General features: G+C 33.7%; 1 protein-coding gene and 1 long non-coding RNA gene across 9 annotated transcripts in view; one reads left to right on the top strand and one right to left on the bottom strand.

Moving 5' to 3' along the window:
• aplp1 (amyloid beta precursor like protein 1) overlaps nt 1-18,430 on the bottom strand; it is a 133,462-nt gene that overhangs the window by 76,564 nt on the left and 38,468 nt on the right. The gene's annotated exons all lie outside the window — the stretch shown is intronic.
• LOC137487777 (uncharacterized) overlaps nt 1-18,430 on the top strand; it is a 63,950-nt gene that overhangs the window by 27,145 nt on the left and 18,375 nt on the right. For 2 of the 5 annotated variants that reach the window (XR_015509770.1, XR_015509771.1), the window contains exons 4-5: nt 300-386; nt 545-712. This is a non-coding gene — a long non-coding RNA (uncharacterized LOC137487777). Of the gene's footprint in view, nt 1-299; nt 387-544; nt 713-1,080; nt 1,695-12,578; nt 12,717-18,430 lie in introns of those variants that run through there. The other 3 variants (XR_015509772.1, XR_015509768.1, XR_015509769.1) reach the window with 3 other exon arrangements.

Raw genomic sequence — 18,430 nt, 5'->3', positions numbered from 1 at the left:
AAAATACTGGTTAAAATCTCGCCAGTGTTTCCAGTTGAAACCTAAAGTTGTTATAAGGACTTAAAATGTATGAAAAGAGTCTTAAAAAGGTCCTAAAAGGTATCTTTCACTCTTTGATTCCAGTATATACTCTGAGTAAATTTTTATTTTCGGGTGAACTATCCCTTTAAAGCACTTGTTGAAAACATAACACCTATTATCGTGTTAGAATTTCAGCTCGGGAAGCATCCTAAGTCCACGTCAATTGTAAACAGTATGGGTCAGTAATCATGGCATCAATTTTATCATATAATTTCCAGCTCGAATCTGATGACAAAGCACTGGAAGAACTTGCTGATCCACCTCAACCTCCATTGAGCAAGACTTGAGCAAGATATTTACCAGTGGTACGTTTTTACTTGATTTGACACCTTTAATGAGATGTTATAGCTGTGTAAATTCCTCTACATCACCAATGTAGTCAAATAAAAATGACTAAATGTATAAATCAGAAAAATTAGTCATAAGTGGAAAGTTTACTCATTGAGTGACTGTGCATTTGTAGGCTGTAGAGTCGTGAGATCCACATCCTGTGCTACAGAACCACGCTTTGCTAAGAAGTAGCCAGAGATCTCCCACGTATAGCCTGTGAGCTAAACAACCAGAATAGCCCTACTGGTCTGAGAGGTTCCTACACACCCACATTAGTCCAGATGGACACCAGCAGTGAGAGGTGAGTCACTGTCAAACCACACAAACACACACACACTCATCGGTACTTAAATACCTGAGCATGCTTATGGTATGCAGTGCCCTTTACTGATGTAGCTTGGTAAAAAAATAAGCAAGGAAAGCTGAATTTATTTCAAAGTTTTTCTCAATGTATTGTAATGATCTGGCCCACAGCACTATAGCCAGGTGCATCATGGGAAATGGGTTAGAGTTATTTCATGTGTTATATTAGTTAGATACATGGGTTGTTTTGTTATAAACCTTATGTGTGTTTATGTTTAAGTTGGCCTCTTTTGTTTTAAGCCCAATATTTCCTTGGTTTCCTAAAACTGTGCTGTGTTTGCAATTGTTTGTTCTCACTGAGAGCAGGGCTGGCGCATCCTTAGGTGACCTAGGGTGGCAGAATAGTGAGAATGTACTGCATGTCTCTGAACTATGTGGAAAACCGGAGCACCTGGAGGAAACCTACACAAACACAGGCAGAACATGCAAACTCCACACAGAAATGCCAACTGGCCCAGCCAGGACTCGTACCAGTGACCTTCTTCCTGTGAGGTGAGAGTGCGCCACTGTGCCGCCCTACTCACTAATTTCTTATCCTCAATTGATTTCAAACCTTTATGGTAGCACAATATATAGTTTCAACATCGATATCGCAATCTGTGCATCCGCAATAGTCGCATTGTAGTCTAACTGTTTTGTCGCAGATGCCGCCCTCACTATTCTGCCGAAAAAATTGCAAACACAGCACAGTTTTATCAAAAAACATTTTCTTTGTTAAATATACAGTACGTTGGCCTCAACTATGGACTCTTTTCACATTTCTGGCTTTCTCAGCAGTGGAAGTCGTCAAAGTTGGGTAAACTTAGAGCACAGTGAATGGGAGAGTACAACAAATATATATATATTTTTTTTTCAATTTTACAAATCTTTTGGCTGAAATAATAAAAGAAAAACTCAACGATGGGGTTATCAAGACTTTCAAAAAAAAAAGAAATAGTGTAAGACTGATATCGGCAGCCGGAAGAGAAAACAACATCAAATTTACTGTCCTGTCCATCAATTCTGCATTACAAACACCTTGTGTAAGTAGTAGCTAATTTTTTACATATAATTCCAGAGCTGTGCTTGCTCTATTTACAAAAAAGTAGGGCTGAATAATATATTGTTTGAGCATTGATATCGCAGTGTGTGTAAATATTGAAACATATTATTGTATGGTACGAGGACTCTGTTGTTTTACATTTGATTGTTAAATTTTTCTATACTGTTAGACTCCCCAGAAAACCATAAAGTAGGGATGATTGTCTTTAAATTGTTTTAGATTGTTTTTTAAAGATTAAGATATTATTAAATATTACTTTATATTATTGTATACAATTATTTATACAAGGACCTCTTTTTTTTTTGTTTTTTTTTTTGTTTTTATGTTTAATTGTTAGATTTTTGTATTTGAATACTCTTAGACCTCCAACCAGAATACACTTTATTTATTCATTAATTATTTTTTCGGCTTAGTCCCTTTATTAATCTGGGGTCGCCACAGCGGAATGAACTGCCAGGATATGTTTTACGCAGCGGATGCCCTTCCAGCAGCAACCCATTACTGGGAAACATCCATACACACTCATTCATACTCGTACACTACGGACAATTTAGCCTACCCAATCCACCTATGGTACATGTCCTTGGACTTGTGGGGGAAACCGGAGAAAACCCAAGCGAACATGGGAGAACATGCAAAATCCACACAAGGGTGCCAACTGACCCAGCCGGGGCTTGAACCAGCGACCTTATTGCTGTGAGGAGAATGTGCTACCCACTGCGCCACCGTGCAACCCATTGTTTGTTTACTTTTTAAAATTTATTTTGCACTGTCGTAATTATATATATTGTGATTTATTATATTTTATGCAGATGCACTGCATAGAAAAAGACTACAGTACAGTACAGTACAGTACATACTACAGTTAATCTAAATGAATAAAACCTTTCCAAATAGAGCTATTCAGATTATACCTGTCAACATTGGAATGTAAAAATAAAGGAAACCCCCCCCCCACCCCCCCAAAAAAAACAGAAAAAAATCCCGAAATAACTTAATATGTTCATCAGAAGCTGTTTCATTGTAAATAAACACTTGAAACGGTCAGAAATTATTTTATATTGTTGTTTCCAAAGGATCAAATAAATAGTACACATTAGAAAAAGCTGCAAATAAATTAGCAAACCGTTTAGCCTATTTAATAGATATTATAAAGAAATGAAATCAAGTTATCAAATCTCATTCATCTTTTCTTCACTGTATAACCTAAACATTATGATTAAAGAGCAGCGAATGAATCTCTCATTTAGATTTTTTTAACACAGTAAATAACAAAGTTGTCACTTTAAAAATGCAGATCCATAATAAAAGCATTCGATTGCTTTCCTAATTTGTTATGCTCATTTAGGACACATTTTGTTGTGTTTAAAAGAAAACCCACCAAGACCGACATGTTTAGATGTTATCCCCTTAGGTTTTGTTTTAAGAAGGCTTAATTGTTTTATGTTTAATCCACTTAAGTTTGTACAAACAATGAAGTTGACATAATTGATTTGTGTTAGGACAACATGCAAGATTTGTGCGGAACCCTGTATTTTTTACAGTGTATATCGCAGCAAAACAAAATATGTCAGTGTCAGATTTTTCTGATATCATGCAGCCCTACCAAAAAGGGTGGCAATATTATTAGAAGTCATTGTACAAACAATCCTCACGACCAGCAGGCAAAATGTTGTGTTTTGTGCATGGAGCTCCAGTGTATTGGTCTGATAAATGTGTCTGACTCAGAGAGCGATGTATGACTAAACATTCCACTTTCAACAATCTCCTGTCAAACTCCATTTTTCCTTTGTTGCCGTCACCCGCTGTTCGGTTCCTCACCATCATTAAAGCTTTTTGTCCATTCCCCCTTGAAAGTGGGCTGCTTCCTTTTTATAGCTTAATTGCGAAACATCAAGGACTACATCGAGCAATCTTTTTTAACAGACAAAGAGGCTTTTTCATCTTCTAAATTCAATTACTTCTATTCAGATTGGGGAACGGTTGTTCATGAGACACTCGGGGTCTTTCTGAGGAACACACAATGTCCTGCTAGCTCGCAAAAAAAAAAAAAAAAAAGTACTAATCACGCGTCACTTGCACTGCTAAGTCTGGCGCGGCCCAAAAAAGCACAGAACAAAGGCGAGATTCTGATGGGAACTGTGTGAAATCATAACTGGGACTTTATGACCTCAAAATGACAGAAGAACTGACAGTCAGAACTAGATTGTGACATTCTCGGGAAGAAAACACCTGCGCAGTACTGGCTGTCATGATGTTCGGTGGGGTTTTTGCCATGCGGTTGCTGGAGTCTGTGGTTCAGTGAAAGTTTATGGGATTTTTTTGTGGCCATTGTAATATCATTCTTCTTCGGTTTGGTCTCTTATTTATCATGGGTCACCACAGCGGAATGAACCTCAAACTATTCCAACATATGTTTTCACAGCAGATGCCCTTCCAGCCGCAAACTAGTACTGGGAAACACCCATACACTCACATTCCCACATGCACTCATACACTATAAGTATTGACAAATTGGTAAAACATAGAGGTCTGGAAGATAGGATAAAATTTTTTAATGACAGTTAAGTAATATTTGTGGGCTGCACTAATATCCTTTAATAGAGGTTTATAATATGCAATTGTTATAATGAAGTACATTTATATGCATATAGTCATTATTTTGTCTTTGGAATGAAATCAAAATAAACAGAACATGAAATAAATGTGTTCTAGCATATTTGTATAGCATAACCAGCAAAAAAGAGCATATAAAATATAAAAACTAATTATTCCCTATTTAAATCCTATCCCTCCCACACTTGGTTAATATGCTGGAATGAATCACTGAACTTCATCACATCAGACGTGGGCAGAGAAACCCCCTAACCATTGCTTAAACATGACAGAAGTTGCCCGCTCTTTATATTTCATCAAAAGAATTAAAATAAGTGATAAATACATATAAAAATCCAACACATTACTCACACAGCAGGACTTGTAACAAACTAAATGTAATTATTTTTCAGTAAATAAGTGAGTTAAATATAATTGTTTGTCTAAAAAAAGAATATAAAAAGATTCTTGGACAAACATTCTGACATTTTGTCAAGTTAATTGCAATATTTTTTAATGAAAAAAATGTTTGCATTATGCATTGATGATGACACTGGAACTACATTAACTCATTTAATCATGACAGTGTCCTATTTTCTTGTTGGTGGTATGGAGAAGAAATTCCCCAAACTTTTAAATGATAAAAACAGATTATTTGTTTCAGTATCACATGACTAGTTGCCATACTTTCTAAAATGTGTAAGTGGTCACAACTGTAAGCAGATGTAAACGATTAAAAACAACTGAACTGACTATGCTGTTTTCAACTGGTCACTATTGTGTCCAAAGTAATCTAATATAACAAATGTAATATCAAATGAGGTGTAAAGTTTGTGTATTAGGAAGTAAAGTAAAGTAAAGTAAAGTAAAGTAAAGTAAAGTAAAGTAAAGTAAAGTAAAGTAAAGTAAAGTAAAGTAATGTTCATTGCCCATGCATGCAAATCTGGATCATTTTTTCAATTGTTCATAAATTTTCCTTTGGCTTAGTCTCTTATTTATCAGGGGTCACCACAGTGGAATGAACTGCCAACTATTTCAGCATATGTTTTATGCAGTGGATGCCCTTTCAGCTGCAACCCAGTACTGGGAAGCACCCATACACTCTCACATTTACACACACACACACTCATATGGCAAATTTAGTTAATCCGACTTACTTATAGCGCATGTGTTTTGAATGTGGGGGAAACCGGAGCACTCGGAAGAAACCCATGTGAACACGGAGAGAACATGCAAACTCCACACAGAAATGCCAGCTGACCCAGCTGGGACTCGAACCATTGACCTTCCAACAACTATTTATTTTTCTGTATAAATCTGGGTAAATTCAAGTACAATTAGAAAATGTAGACTCACTGAAAACGTTTTCCTAAGACACCAGCTTTATAGAGAGGTTTGCTGACTAAAAAACACCTGCCATGTTTTTAGCATCAACAAATAATGCAAACCCAGAGGAGGCCAGGCTCAGCAGCATGAATTTAACATGTTGCGTTTATATAAGTCTTCCAGTCCAATCTGTGACATAATCTCCCTAGACAATATCTGCTGGATTTACAGAGCTACCACTACACTTAAACACCCTTCAGTCTTTATGGGTGCTTTCATATCTGTGGTTCGGTTCATTTGGTCTGGACCAAGGGCACCAAATGATACATTGTAGCATCTTTCTGTCGTTTTTGGGTCTTTTTCACACCACATTGATTGCTTTGGTCCAAACCAGGTAAAAAGAACCAAAATGCAGTCATGTGACCATCCACGTCACTCATTGGCCAGATGTAATTGACTGTATTTCCTAATTTGCTTTTCGATTGGTCAGAATTAATGTGTGGGAAAATTCCAATAGAACTCCCGTAAACTGGCAGACACAAAATGTCGCTTTTTACTATGGAGGGACGACTGCACTGGCTGATTGTATCCCTGCTCATAGTATACTATATAGTTTGTATACGTCACTTTAGACAAAGTACATTTCGAGAATGAAGCGCGGTTGTGGCTGGAAAGCAACGTTTTAATGCATTGCAAACAGTGAAGGCACATCACAAATCACTTCAGGAGGAGGCATCAATTAATTTAGCTAAACTACACTGTAAAAAAAATCTGTGTTTTTAGGTCTATTTCTGGCAGCTGGTGTGCTATAAAAAAAGTAAAATAACGTCCGTTAAATTACAGAAATTTACCGTAAAATAACAGCTGTTGGATTAGAAAAATTAAGGAAATTTCTGTACTTAAATGTCTTTTTAAGGGCTGTTATGTAACCTTTTTTCCCCAGTACCCCAGCTGCCAGAAATAAACCGTAAAATTACTGATTTTTTACAGTGTGGACACTGGCCATCTTCCGGAAATATTATCAACGATCCATCAGGTAGTGTTTTTCTCTCCCTCTCTCTCTCTCTTTCTCTCTGTTTAAAATTGTTGGCAAAGCGCTGTCAACAAATATTTTTCCTCCACATACCGTAATGCACAGCATGTCTGACTACGGCAGCTGGATTAGTCCAAAAAGGTGCAGTACTTTTTGCGGTTGGGTCTGTTCTAGTTCGGATCATGTTCTCATCACAAATGAACCGCTCCTCTTCAAGGAGGTCTCAGTATGCTTTTTTGGTCCACTTTTGAGTACGATTGCTACATTCACACCTGCCCAAACGAACCACACCAAGGGCTCTATTTTGACGGTCCATGCGCAGAGCACAAAACACAGGGCGCAAACACTTCAGGGCGTGTCAGAACGCATTTTTGCTAATTTAAGGACGGGTAAAATTCGCTTTGCGCCATGGTGCATGGTCTAAAAGGGTTGGTTTTTTCTCTTAATGATTTATAGGTGTGTTTTTAGAATAAACCAATTAGAGTCTCATCTCCCATTACCTTTAAGAGCCAGCTGCGTCGCGCCATACGCACATTTGCTATTTACATGACGTAAAGTAAGTCTAAGTGGAAAAACTGAGCATTTTACTAGCAAAAAATAACAGTTAACAGTTTTTTTAACAGAAAACTGTTAAACAGAGCATATATCGCTCAAGAATGAGATAATCGATCTACTTTCACTTTCGCTCTAGTGGATAAGGAAACCTTTACGCACAGATATCAATTAGTCTATAAATAATTCATTGCATTTGTTAAGCGCAAATATTCGTTTTTATATATTTCTAAATTCAGTTCTAATTTCCAGCAAATGAATAAATGAACAACAATAATGAAGTGTGCTCAAAAACCTGAGTTATATCCTAAAACACATGCTGTAGCCCCATATGGTCTAAAACCCGACAGGTGGGCAAATCTAAGCTTGTTTTTAATAAAACAAATATAAATATGGATATAATAAATAATACTGCTAATAATAACAACATTATACAAAAGCAAATTGAAAAAGCCTCCCGAGATGAAGAAGGCATAAAAGCAGTGGTTTTTCATATTTTTGTAGGTTAGAAAATAGTATGTTTTGTAATATTTTAATCCTTTATATTTATATCATATATATATATATATATATATATATATATATATATATATATATATATATATATATTATATATATATATATATATATATATATATATATATATATATTCCTATTATATCCTACATATATCCTTAATATAAACATTTTTTCATATGTAAAGATATTTGCCTATTGCTCTCTTGTGCGTATTAAGCAGTGTGTAAGCGAGGCGCAACTCTGCGCTGGAGTTTAGACCGGGTTTGTTTTGGCCTATTGAAAAATCTATTTTAGTTTCTCAAAATAGCAACGCGCCAGCAGTACGCTTCAGAACCTTTTTTGACCAGAACACCTATGGGCGCACATATGAGCGCTAATGCATTTGCTTTTTAAACAGCGTAGCGCAACGCCTCAAAACGACTCTTGCGCCAAGCTGAAACTACCAAAAGACTATTGCGCCACGCCTTGCGCCACATTGTGCCGGGTGTATGATAGGGCCCCAAGAGGGAAAACAAACTCTAGTGCGATTCAACTAAACTAAATAAGGCAGGTGTGAAAGCACTCTATGTTTCTGGAATCAACACAAGATATACAGTTGAAGTCAGAATAATTAGCTGTCCTGTGATTTTTATTTTATTTTATTTTATTTATTTATTTATTTTTTATTCTTTTTCAAATGTTTCCCAAATGATGTTCAAAGGAGCAAATAATTTTTCACAGTATTTCCTATAATATTTATAGTAGTATATTGAAAAATATGCAGTAAAATATTATTCACTGTCATTATGGCTAAGATAAATTGAATCAGTTATTAAAGATGAATTATTAAAACTTTAGAAATGTGCTGAAACAACTTCTTTCCATTAAACAAAAAATGGGGAAAAAATATACAGGGGGGCTAATAATTGAGGAGGACTAATAATTATGAATTTAACTGCATGATGGGATATGTTTGTTATCAGCCGCACATATGTTTCCATCCACCTCTTATACTCATTTAATGCATCTCACTCGTTCTGCGTTTTCTGCCAGAACAAATCAGTGCGTCTGCCATCTGAAAGCTTGCCAGCAAGACGTGGCGTTCAAACCACTGTGAAATCACTAATCCTGCTTGGAATCGCTCGCTTTTCTTTTTTGCGGGTTATTGCGGATCGGCGAGCGGCATGCGAATTGGATTTGAAAGGATAAAGATGATATTTTGCCATTTCTTTCCAGGCAGGTGCGTGCATTGAAGGCTAATGTGCATGTTTAAAGAGCGATTTATCCATTTCGGCTGATGAGCAAAGCTGACACGTGCTTTTCATTTCAATATTTGTGCTTTTTTACATTTTCCACTTACGTTCATACTAGTTTTTGCTCTCTTCTGCTTTCAAACAAGTGTTAAAATGCCCATAATAAAACTAAATTCTAAGTACATATGAATATTAATCAATAATATATATATATATATTTTTTTTTTTTTTTTTTTTTTTTGTGGACATTTTGTAAATTTTCTTCTGTAAATGTGTTATAACTTAATTTCTGATTAGCAATGTGCATTGCCAAGCACTTCAATTGGACTTTAGCAATTAAACTTTAAAGGTGATTTTTTTTTCAATTTAGCTTATTTATCATGTGATTGAAAATGTACACTTATAATCCTACTATTCTACTCTGTACTTATTATCCTACTATTTTCTGCCCATAATGTGTTAAAAACACAGAAGTTAAAACTAAATTTTACATGTACATGTGACTAATAAATTTTAAGAAATAGCATATTTGTATAAAATAATGATATTTTTTACAAGGAAATAGCATATTTGTATAAAATAAATCAAAATAACAAACAAATAAAACAAAAATAAGATAAAAATAAACAATTATAATAATAATGGGTGTTTTTTCCACTGTGGCGACCCATGATGAATCAGGGAATAAAATAAAAAATAAAATAAAATAAAAAATATGAAATGAAATGAAAAAAAAAAAAAATAAATAAAAAATGAAAATAAAATCAGATTAAATTAAAAATAAAATAAAATAAAATATAAAATCAATTAAATTAAATATTTTTTTAAAATAAAATTTATTAAATAAAAATAATATTAGTGGTTCTTTCCACTGTGGCAACCCCTGATAAAACAAGCAATAACCTTAAGAAAAGTACAATTGAAAAATAAATAATAAAAAATAATTTTTAGGAAATAGCATAGGAAAATAGCATATTTGTAAATAAAATTTACTTTTATTCTTGCACCCACAGTCTGTTTAGGTTTTTTTTTTTTTTTTTTTTTTTTTTTTTGGAATCGCTCACTTTTCTCTGCAGATTACAGCTGATCATTGAATGGCATGAGAATTGGATTGGAAAGGATAAAGATTATTATTTTACCATTTCTTTCAAGGCAGGTGCGTGCACTGAATCTAATACGCATGTTTAAGGAGCGATTTGTGAAATTCAGCTTGTTAAATGAAACAGAGGAAAATAACAGTCATCAAGTGAATTACTTTCATCTGCGTCTGGTGGATATCCTAAACTCTAATCCCCTGAATAATCGTTCAGTCCAAAAACATGGACTTCATCTGTGAAATCAAACATTTACCCCCATAAAATGGTCTCTCTGACTTCTCTCTGAGCAGGGTTTGTGTAAATTCAGCTACGACAAGACCTTTGAGACTAAACACATCTTTGTTTGAGCAACTAAAGATCTAAAGATCAAGGTTTTTTTACATTTAGCATTTTAATGTAAAGTATATAGTATCCCTAAAATACATATACATATACAAATGAATGCATAAATTCACAATTAAATAAATACATGTCTAAATAACATATACAAATAATGTTTATTAGAGTTTTTTTTCAAGAAATTTATAAACATAATAGTTTTAATAAGTAAATAACTAATTGTCATCAGTACACAATTTTTACGAGATATTTTGCAAGATACTCTATTCAGCTTAAAGTGCAATTTAAAGGCTTCATTTATTGAATAGGGGCGACACAGTAGCGTAGTGGGTAGTGCTGTCGCCTCCCAGCAAGAAGGTCGCTGGGTCATTTGGCGTTTCTATGTGGAGTTTGCATGTTCTCCCCGCGTTCGTGTGGATTTCCTCTGGGTGGTCTAGTTTCCCCCACACTCCAAAGACATGCGGTACAGGTGAATAGGGTAAGCTAATTGTCCGTAGTATATGAGTAGTATGAGTGTGTATGAATGAGTGTGTGGATGTTTTCCAGAGATGGGTTACGGCTGGAAGGGCATCTGCTGCGTAAAAACGACAAGCTGTGGTGACCCCGGAAGCCGAAAAGAAAATGAATGAACAAATGAATTTATAGGATAATTAGGTTAGCTGATTTTAGTTAAGTCATTGGACAACATATTTCTTTGGCATCTCTGCATTACTTATTAGTTTTTGAGGATCTTTTGGTCTACTTCACTTTGTCAGGCAGGTCCTTTTCAAGTGATTTTTTTATTGTGAACAGGTGTGGCAGTAATCAGGCTTGAGTGTGGCTAGAGAAATTAAATTCAGGTGTGATAAACCATAAACGCTTTTTAAATTAAACACTTTTTCTTGCAGGATTATGTAGTTTTGGCATTTGTTTATGATAAAAACCTTCATTTAAAAACTGCAAGATGTGTTTACTTGTGTTATTTTGACTAATTTTTTTTTTTTTTTTTAATGAACTGAAATATTAAAGTGTGACAAACATGCAGAAATCAGTAAGGGGGAATTTTTTTATTGTTTTTCACACTACAGTATTCTAGCCAAAGTAAAAAAGAAGACTTTCTTTAGAAAAAAAGCGAGAATTTGCTCTGTTAAACATCAGTTGGAAAATATTTTTAAAAGAATGACTAATAATTGTCAACAACTGTGTGTATAAATGCATATTAATAATAAAAATTATAGAAAATGAAATTTTACATTTAGTCATTTAGCAGACACTTTTGTCCAAAGCTACATACAATTGATTAAAGTAACTTACAATACAATTATAATTAATTTGAACAAATAAATAATTTAAGTCAGAACAGTGGCTCTGTGGTTAGAACTGTCACCTCACAGGAAGAAGGTTGACCCAGGTGCTCCAGTATAGGTGAATTGGATGAGCAAAATTGGCTGTAGTGTATGCGTATGTATAAATGTGAGAGTTTATGGGTGTTTCTCAGTACTGGGTTGTGCCTGGAAGGGCATCTGTTGCTTAAAACTTATGATGGAATAGTTGGTGGTTCATTCTACTGTGTCGATCCCTGATAAATAAGGGACTAAGCTGAAGAAATTTGAACAAATTAAATAAATTAGGGTAAATAAAAAGGAAACTTTTATAATATTAAAATTGTTACTGTCCAGTAAGAGAATAGTATTTTAAAATGAACATGCAAAGCTCAGAATTGATCTCAGACACATTCAGTTTTAAAACAGGCCAAGATATAAATGATAAAAGATCTACAAATATGTTCTTAATTACATTAGGATGTATTGGATTTGACAGTACCCTGGGAAAATGTAGCAAACACAAACACACGCACACGTGGATTGGAAGACAAGTGGAAGTAAAGCTAATTTGTTTATGCCGATTCTCTTCAGACTTCCCTAAAGAGAAGCACCTGTACACGGACAGCAAATGTCAACACCTCCTCACACACACAAACAAGAAAAACATGCATGTCTGTTCCCTGTTTCCATTTTTCTCCCCCCAGCATAAGGACAATGTGCCATCCACATGGGGTCTTATTGTGATTCATGCTCTTTTTCTCCAAGGTTGTTTTGCTGCAGCAGCCGGCCGTGTGTAAAATGAATACAGTCCTGCAACATCTGAATGGTTCCCGCTGGCCTTTCAAACGCCTCTAATAATGTTTCTGCACAGTCGGGTTTTTCCTTGAGATTTCGTCCTCATTTGCATGTCACGTTCATCCTCATTACACCCTCGTTTCTTCTCTTCAGCACTCCCGGATATGGAGCCAGATCAGTCTCAAAAATAATACATTTGCAAACATATGCATGATCATACATGCGCAGCACAATTCACATATACAAAGCACAACTCATGAATACACATCCAATATTAAATTTAAAACCCAGTTTGTGAATTCAAGTAAAAATCATAAATATTTCCCCAAATGAATGAGATGTGTTCATGTATAAATTTTGTTTTGAATTTAGAATTGGATGTATTGATGATTTGTTTTTGGAATTTACGAATTGGATTTGCATTTTCATGAAGTGTTTTGAATTTACGAATTGGATTTGCATATTTACGGATTGTGTTTGAATTTACGAATTAGATTTGTGTTTTTATTAATTGTTTTTGTAATTTACAAATTGGATTTACGTATTTAAGAATTGTGTTTTGAATTAACGAATTGGATTTGTGTATTTATGAATTGTTTTTGGAATTTACGAATCGGATTTGCTTGTTTTCATGAAGTGTTTTGCATTTACGAATTGGATTTGCGTTTTCATGAAGTGTTTTGCATTTACGAATTGGATTTGCCTTTTCATGAAGTTTTTTGAATTTACCAACTGTATTTGCGTATTTACGAATTGTGTTTTGAATTAACAAATTGGATTTGTGTATTTATGAATTGTTTTTGGAATTTACGAATTAGATTTGCTTGTTTTCATGAAGTGTTTTGCATTTACGAATTGGATTTGCGTTTTCATGAAGTGTTTTGAATTTACGAATTGGAGTTGCGTTTTCGTGAAATGTTTTGAATTTACGAATTGGATTTGCGTATTTACGATTTGTGTTTTGAATTAACGAATTGGATTTGTGTATTTATGAATTGTTTTTGGAATTTACGAATTGGATTTGCTTGTTTTCATGAAGGGTTTTGAATTTACGAATTGGGTTTGCATATTTATGAATTGTGTTTTGAATTAACGAATTGAATTTTCTATTTATGAATTGTTTTTGGAATTTACAAATTAGGTTTGTTTTTATGAATGGTTTTTGGAATTTATGAATTGGATTTTGCATACTTACGAATTGTGTTTTGAAGTTACGAATTGGATTTGTTTTTATGAATTGTTTTTGGAATTTATAAATTGGATTTGTATATTTATGAATTGTTTTGGAATTTGGGAATTGTATTTTGCATATTTGCGAATTGTGTTTTGAAGTTAAGAATTGGATTTGCGTATTTATAAATTGTTTTTGGAATTTACAAACTCGATTTTGCATATTTACATATTGAATTTGCGTATTTACTAATTGTTTTTGGAATTTACTAAATGAATTTGTGTATTTACGAATCGAGTTTTGAATTTACGAATTGGATTTGCATATTTACGAATTGAGTTTTAAATTTACGAATTGGATTTGTGTATTTATTAATTGAGTTTTGAATTTACAAATTGAATTTGCAAATTTACGAATTGTGTTTTGAATTTACAAATTTGATTTACGTATTTACAAACTGAGTTTTGAATTTAGAAATTGGATTTTCGGATTTACAAATTGAGTTTTGAATTTACAAATTGAATTTGTATATTTATGAACTGAAGAGTACAGACACAAAAACCTCTGTGTTTTCAGTGCCATCTAAAAAAAATTCTCAGTCTCCAATGTTTATGTTCAGTTATTTACCTTTAAAGGCAATGAAAATAAGCTATTCTTTGCCATAAATATGAAATTAATCAACCTATAGTCAGAAGTCTGAGAAAAATGCTTATTTTAAAAGAAAATTTCAGATAGCACTTAGAAGTTTTTGCATTTGAACTCTTCAATTGAGTTTTAAATTCATGAATTGAATTGGCACATTTATGAATTGTGTTTTGAATTTAGCAGTTGGATTTGCATATTTACAAATAGAATTTTGCAAATGTGAATTGTAAATAAAATGAATTTTGTAAACATTATCAGACTGATCTGTCTCCATACTCTGACTTTGTATTTTTTCTCCACACTTAGCACATCTGTTGGGTTTGTATGCGGGAGGTGCTTCTGTGCTCTGGATCTCTTTTGCATGAGGAACGTGTGTGTGTTATAGATCAGATGATGCAGTAGGTGTGAACTTGAACTTGTGTTTATGTACAGAAGAAGACACTGCAGTGGGTTTTTGTTATTGAATGATTTCAGGTTAAAGCATTATAATGAAAAATGCCTACATAGACAAATACAAGATTGCACAAATCAGCCCAGAGAAAACTAACAAGAGAGATATTCTATATAGTTTGGGTTAGGGCTGCACGATATTGATGAAATTTGATATTAAAATATTTTATTTTTCTGCAATAAATATTGCGATATGAATATAGGTTGACAAGATGGTTGGGCAGTTTTCTGGGGAGTTTAACAGTACTCAGGTAGAGAAAGTAAATAATCACATGGCAAAATATTTTATTGTCTCGTTTCCAATTCATAGATCAAATCAAAATATTGTTTTGCTTTTACCTTCAGAAGAAATAACATTGCATATCTTGCAGTGTGACTTGTGGATATTATTATTTTATATTAATAGTATTATTAATATTTTTATTGCATGTATTAATACAAATGAATGGATTTTTAAATGTACTGTTAATGTATATTCATTTAAACTGATTTTTTTCCCTACAAAGTGGTATGTTATATCATATATTAATAAACATTACAATTTGATTACGCATTAAATATTACAAAACATATTAATGCACATAAATATTAGTGAAATGTTATATCATATATTAATAAAAAAATTTATGTAAATGGAATTTACACTTTTATTCAACACGGGTGCATTAAATTGATCAAAGTAAAGACATTTATATTAGATAATTTTATTAATCATATATATGTGTATATATATATATATATATATATATATATATATATATATATATATATATATATATATATATATATATATATATATATATATATATATATATATATAAAACAAACAAACTTAACTTAAGTTGGAATAAAGTTTTCACAAAAATATGACATTAGATTTTTCTGTTTTACCAGAAATTGTATTTGCTGAAAATTCAATGCATGCAGGAGTAATAAGATTTTTAAATATATCAATTTATATTGGAATCATATTTCACATTATTACTAATTTTACAACACTTTACATAGCCTTGCTGAGTCTAATATTTTTTTTTTTTTGCTTTTTGGATGGTAGAGCATGTAAGCATATTTTAACAGTGAATTATGTAACAATATTATTAACCAAGCACTATTACACTGATAGTTCATGATGCCAAATGCAATATGTTTTATAACCAAACTAAACCTTTGTTTTATTCCCAAATTCACATGTCTGATTGCTTGATGGAATGTCTTTATCAGAAAGCTCTTCCATAAGAATGTGGCCTGTACTCAGAAAACCTACGTCACTGTAAATCCAAGAAGCATAAGCAAAACACAATTTGTTCTTAATCTCCTCGCTTTTCATGAGAAAATCTTATTAAATACACAAACAAACAACCATACTTGTACAATCCTTGACATTTAGTCTTATTTCATGCAAATCAAGAGCAAAATTGGACAAAATTAGTCAGAGACTGCAAGCAATTTAAGGCACCAATGGATCTTTCCACTGCCAATCTGCAAATTAAAAAGCACAGACTCAGCGGCTCTTTTCCAGAATGACCAACACAATCTACTGAATGCTGCAGTCTTGATGTCAAAAACCTGAAGAATGATTCAAATGTTTTCATATGAGATTTTATGAATAGGTTTAAAATACGGCCTGTAATTAATACACCTTGATGATATACTGTAGCTTACACAGCCAAATGTAAACTAGATCCAATACAAATATTTTGAATACATCAAGTCAAGTCAAGTGGAGCTTTATTGTCATTCCTCTACATTTGTGGACATACAGTTGAATGAAATGTCATTTCTCGCAGGACCACAGTGCTACATAAATATACATAATTTTAAATAAGATCACAACACTAGACTTAAGAGCTATTTTAAACCTATACATAACTGATATACCCAGAGTGATAATCTAATTATACTAACTGCATTTACTATACATAGTTAACTATACACATAATCTAAGACAGACAATACAAGTACTTTATTGTGCCAAACAGAACAATATTCTGCAAGATATTGTGCAAAGGATGATTTGATCAAAACAAGAACATTGTGCAATAAGATTTGCGGTACATTTACAAGTAAACATTGTTTTTCTTATTGAGTCCTTGTAAGATGGAGTTTAAGTAAAGTGCCAGGTGCATATGGAGAGAAAGTGTTTCAACAGGTGGTTTGTCAAGCCCACTCAGGATTTCATTAAGTTTTGAGGTTTTTGTGTGGTGTGGTATAAAGTAGTGATGGGAAGTGATGGGATCATTTTACTGACTCGAATCTTTGAGTCTCATTCATTGAGATGAACGAATCTTTTTTCGAGTCATTTCGTTCATTTGGTTCAATTTGCTAAAATATTAAATAAAATGTTACGAATTGCTTCCAAACACATCTACAACAAGCCCAAAAGGTTGATCACATGACAAATAAGTCATAAATAGAATACTATAAGAAGGGGAAAATAATAATTCAATGTTTACCTGCTCTTTTGTCTATGAAGGTATTGCTGTTTCTTTGCTCAGCTCACCTCTTCATGTCTTCAAATGTCAGTGGTTCGTTCACGTTACACTGACATTCACATATAATCTTAACCAAAGTACACAGTCTGAGTCAATAGAAGCCATGATATTTAGTTCAGCTTTCAAGTCTTCTGGTTCTTGAGTTGTTCGTTCATTACGTGACAGAATGACTCAAACTCGAGGACTCGAGAGATGAACGGTTCAATTCTTTTTCTGGCTCTAAATGCCTATGATTGGCCCATGAGGAAGAATGACTCAGACCACATAGAGGACTCAAGAAATGAACGAATCAATTCTTTTTCCGGCTCTAAATGCATATGATTGGCTTCTGCCTTTCCGCGATGAACGAATCAAAAGACTTGAAATGAACCATACCACCTGCACAAATGTGTACACGCGCGGATGAACGAATCGGTCCCTGAGAGGACTCGTAGTTCTCGAGTCATATTGAAGATTCTTTCAAAATGAACGAATCGTTCATGAACGACCCATCACTAGTATAAAGTATGTACACCACGTGTATACTGTATGTTATACAATATGTTTATATTATAAAACATTTATATTAAGTAGGACAGCATGGTGGCTCAGTGGTTAGCACTTTTGCCTCACAGCAAGAAGGTCACTGGCTGGGCCTGTTGGCATTTCTATGTGGAGTTTACATGTTGTTCCTGTGGTCGCGTGGGTTTCCCTCACAGACCAAAGACATGCAGCATAGAGGAATTACCAACCTACAGCACACAGGTTACCGCATGCATAAAGAGACCGGTTTCAATAGCTAACATGTCGTGTTGTGCGGTAGGATGCTAAAAATAGTAAACTTAACTTTTACCGTACACCACACTGCTTTTAATGCCAACCGCAGACGTCTTTGGCTAAAAGGGAGCTGAATGAAGTGATGACCTAATTAAAAATGCTCGACTGCAGTTCTCATTTCATATCAGCTATGTTCACGCTATGCTGAATCATACACATTACTCATTTTGATTGCAGCAATGATTTCAGCAAAAACAGTTTAATATGGTTAATAAACTGCGGACACTGAATGCTAGGAATGAAATGTA

This window comes from Danio rerio, chromosome 15 (assembly GCF_052040795.2).
Source record: "Danio rerio strain M-AB ecotype USA chromosome 15, GRCz13ab, whole genome shotgun sequence".
In the NCBI taxonomy this organism is placed as follows: Eukaryota; Metazoa; Chordata; class Actinopteri; order Cypriniformes; family Danionidae; genus Danio; species Danio rerio.
Note: the sequence above shows the minus strand (reverse complement) of the source record. Positions and strands in the feature narration are given on the sequence as shown.